At 38.5% G+C, this 4,136-nt stretch overlaps 1 protein-coding gene across 1 annotated transcript in view; it reads left to right on the plus strand.

The window, feature by feature from the left end:
* Positions 1–669: 669 nt before the first annotated feature.
* EHF (ETS homologous factor) overlaps positions 670–4,136 on the plus strand; it is a 33,888-nt gene continuing 30,421 nt past the window's right edge. The window contains exon 1 of the mRNA XM_008639379.2: positions 670–807. The gene's annotated coding sequence lies outside the window, so the exon portion shown is untranslated. The remainder of the gene's footprint in view (positions 808–4,136) is intronic.

The following is a 4,136-nucleotide window of genomic DNA, read 5'->3' on the forward strand; positions in this document are numbered from 1 at the left end:
GAGGCTTCATATTTTCATTTGGGCACCTGGTTTCCTGCTCAGGTTCATGGTTGCAGGCTGGAGGGGTAACTCATACATGCTCAAGGAAAATTTTGGACTGAGCACATCTACTGATTCTCTGCCCTGCTAACCTGCATATAGCTGAACTTCCATACTCAACCCCATATACCCACACACTGATGATTTTTTTCCTCATTTTGTTTCTTACCTACTCTTAAATATCCAGAGAAGCTGAAAGACCAATAAACTCCCCTTTCACACATTTTTCAGGATTAGGAATGTATAAAAGAAAGGATTGAGCCCATCACATGGGCTCACGCTGTCCACCTCCCTGCCAGCACAGGGTTATTCCACACCATGCATCTCCTAATGTTATTTCCAGACTAATTTTAATTTAGGACACTCCTGCTTTTCACTTCTCTCCATTCTAACTATGGTCTCCCTATCTACCTGAAATAACCTCAATTAAAAAAAAAATAAAATAAAAAAGAAGGGATGGTCTTAAAAAAACAACTACAAAGAAATCAATCCCTCATCCATTACCAGGTTTTTCTTTTGTTCTGGAGCCACGCGTGTTGTGGCAGATCCAATCAAACGAACAGGAAGTGACCTAAGGAATTCCCCTATTGGCTGCTTGAGTGTTCAGCAAAATGTTTTAAAATTAGTATCACATCCATTTATCTTCACTCTTGGGAGTCTTTAGTTGACATAACCTAGTACCTGTGCTTACCCAACCTACTGTTCTGTAGACAGTTTTCCCATTGCCTCAGTTCAGGATTTCCACTCCAGAATCTGCAGCTAAATGAGGTAAGGTGTTTGGGGTATTTATTTTTTTTCTTAAATGCGCTTCCTTTAAAATAACACCAGTGAAAATAATTGAAAAAAAAAAAAATTGTCTGCTGGACTCCTGGCCACCATGCCAAGCCTCTCTTTTCCCACTTTGGAACAGCAGCTAAGCTCATTTAATCAAAAGGTTTTTTAAAGTTACAATAAAGATTTCTGCTTTTTTGGTTTGAACTTGTATCTTCTATTTAAATATTTCTGTTGTGTTTATGTCTGAGTGGGGACAGATTCTGAGAATCTTTTCTATTATGATGTATCTAATACTATTCCGGGTCCTAAATCTGCTACTTTTGTTAACAGAGTTGTCATCTGTTCAGTATGACAAGGGGCGAAAAAGTGGACTTTCCCAATGCTATTGAGAGTGCTTGTGTCGCAGAACCGGGAGATACTCCACAATGATAGTTTTTTGGTTCCTTTTAGTGATGAGAATGTTGATGGACATTGTGTCTGTAACAGAAAAGCCTAAAGTTCATTTATAATTTGGCTTGGTTTCAGCCTCAAGGCAATTTCTTGGCAGTTGTGTGGTGAAGGAGGTTCTGCTGATCTTAGTTCTGTCTAAGCAAAAACATTGCACAGAACCCAGCTCAGACACTGGGTAGGTAAATACGGTGTAAGGCCCGCAGTGTCTTTGCTTGTTTAATTTGTTTCTGTTCCAATGGTAATTTTATTTTAATAGAACCAGAACTGGCCCCTTAAGGTATAGACACAATTGTTTAAGTAGTTGTAGAAGAGAATGTAAAGAAAAAGTTGCTCCAAATCTGTGCTGATTTTGTAAAATATGTGTAATGGACTTAGAGACAAATGTTTGCATTTCACCACGAGACATTTTAGGCACATACTTGTTATTGAATTGTATCAGTAATGTGCTTTTTGATGACTTCATCTAGATATATGTCGTATTTGCTTCTAAAGTACATCCAACTATCCTTTCTTTTCTATCTTTCCCATTTTTTAGAATTAAACAATTACTAGAATTAAACAAGCTCATAATGACAGAAATATGCCTTGAGGTAAAGGTTTCATTTAGTCATTTTATTTATACTTGTCTCACATGACACTGTGTTAAACAGATCTAACTTGCACCAGTATCTCCTGCAATTTGTGAAAACTTCAGTGAAATTAAATATGCGCTCCTTCAAGTTTTGCTTTGATAGCAAATTTGCAGGGTGTAGTCTAAGCCAGTTTTCTGACATTGATTTTGCACTGTAGAAAATACCAGAGCTGCAAAATATAGCAGTTTTATATTTAATGCAAATGCAGAAACTAAAGAAAATGGTTACAATTAAAACTAGAAAAACAACAGGATTAAGGTGTTTCACTTATAAATATCACAATGACAGTTTAATTCCTGCCCCTTACAATTTTCAAACCCAAGTGATTGTTGCAATAGCAACACAGGACTTGCCAGAATTTTTCAGAGATAATTACATGACTTCAAGTAGAGCTTATCTTGTAGAAAATTTTCAGTCTTGAAAAAAAAGTCCAAAAGTCCAGTGATGGGAAATTCCCCAGAACGTTTTTAAGTGCCCTAGCAATTAAATACCATTCTTCTAAAAATATTTTATCTCATTTTCAGTCTGACATGGTCTTGCTTTAACATTCACCCACCTGATTTTGTTGTCTTTTGATGGTTATTGTGAAGTTCCCATGGGTGGTAAATTTCTGTTCCTTGTGTGGTTAGCTGGGAATAAGTTCTTTCTTAGCCTAGTCTCTGATAATTGTGGTAGTCTGAGCTCCGAAGACTGTTCCTTTTCCTGGAGAAACTTACAGTACAGTGAAGGATCTCAACCTGTTTCACTGTAAGCTTTTCCATCCTTTAATCACTTCAGTGCTCTCCTCTAATTTTTCAACATTAACTGTGAAATGTGGATGTCAGGAAGGATCAGAGTCTGTAGGAACAGCAGTGCCAAACAGAGATATTAAGAGTCAATATACTGGGAATTCCAGTTCAGGGGTTTATGAAGTGTGCCCAAGGCTTTCTTAGAGCTGCCGTCCTCCAGACACCCTTCTCCCCCTTGAGCACTGGTCCTGTATGCAGAGACGAGGTTATCATTAGTAGAGTCACTGTTTCCTTGCATTTAGCATTTCCATTTTTTTCTACTCCAAGTGTCACTTGTAAAGCCTATAAAAATGGTAAAAATACATATTTCCTCCAAGTCCTGGTACTAAAGGGTCTCTCATCAGATCAGAATATCGCTTTGCTTGCCCCAGCACAAGTTAGGTCATGCTTCACAGCAACCTATAGGGTGATAACCATATATTACCCCCATCATGGTGAGATCGGGTAGTAGAATGTGGTCTGTTCAACATGGGATATTATTACCCTCTTGTCACCTGAGAGAGTATGCTGTGGTATTGCCATAGTAATTTCTTATTACTTTAGATAGTCTCAGGGTGTTGTGGGTTTTCAGCAGTGGTGGAAACAGACAATAGAACAGTTGGACAAATGAAATATTAAATCATTTAGCTCCCACTCAACTTCCTTAATTTTTTTTCATTCCCAGTGAATTTCATTGTTAACATCAGTACTTGTTCTGTCTGGGAGGTGAAAAGTAGCAAATTGCAATGGAGAGAAATCAAACTAATAAAGAAAAATCATCCAGAAACACAGATGGAGAGAGATTAGACAGGAAAAAAGAAGGATTTCTGTAGGTGTGTCTGAGTTCAGACAGGAGTGACATGTTAGTCTGTTGCATGTCCCACAGCAATTTGCACCAAACTCCTGTGTGAGGATGGAATTCTACACCTGCTGAAGAAGTGTGTATTTATGTATAATTCTCACAGAAAAGGATTAAAGATTTTATTGACTCAGCGAACTCAGAGAACTGCCCACGAGCCATGACACCTTTCCAGAATCAGTACTCAGCTTTCCTTCCTTGTTCGCCCTTTCCACACTTTTTAAAAATATGTCTAACGTAGTGTCAGGACCAAACCAGGGAAACTTTTCACTAACTATAATGCAGCCTGGATCTGTTCTGTGGAGTCTAGAGTCACATGCTTTCTGTTGCTGTTAACTTGTTTGAATTCAATCCTCACAAAATTGTCTGACCTCTTTCTGCAATACTATGAATACCATCTCTGTGAACTGGGGTGATGACCTACGGTACAGAGAGACAGGTTGGAAAGTGGGTGCTCCGGGACAGACCTGTCTGGCTTAAAAATTTGTCAGTGTGCTGAGATCAAGATACAGATAGAGATGGATGATCCCTTCTTAATCTGAGGCAATGTGCCAACCCTTTATAGGATTTTCTGTGGGTTTACAGGGCTCTCTTTCTCATCAGCCTTCCTACAGG

Source organism: Corvus brachyrhynchos, unplaced genomic scaffold (assembly GCF_000691975.1).
Source record: "Corvus brachyrhynchos isolate BGI_N302 unplaced genomic scaffold, ASM69197v1 scaffold115, whole genome shotgun sequence".
Lineage (NCBI taxonomy): Eukaryota > Metazoa > Chordata > Aves > Passeriformes > Corvidae > Corvus > Corvus brachyrhynchos.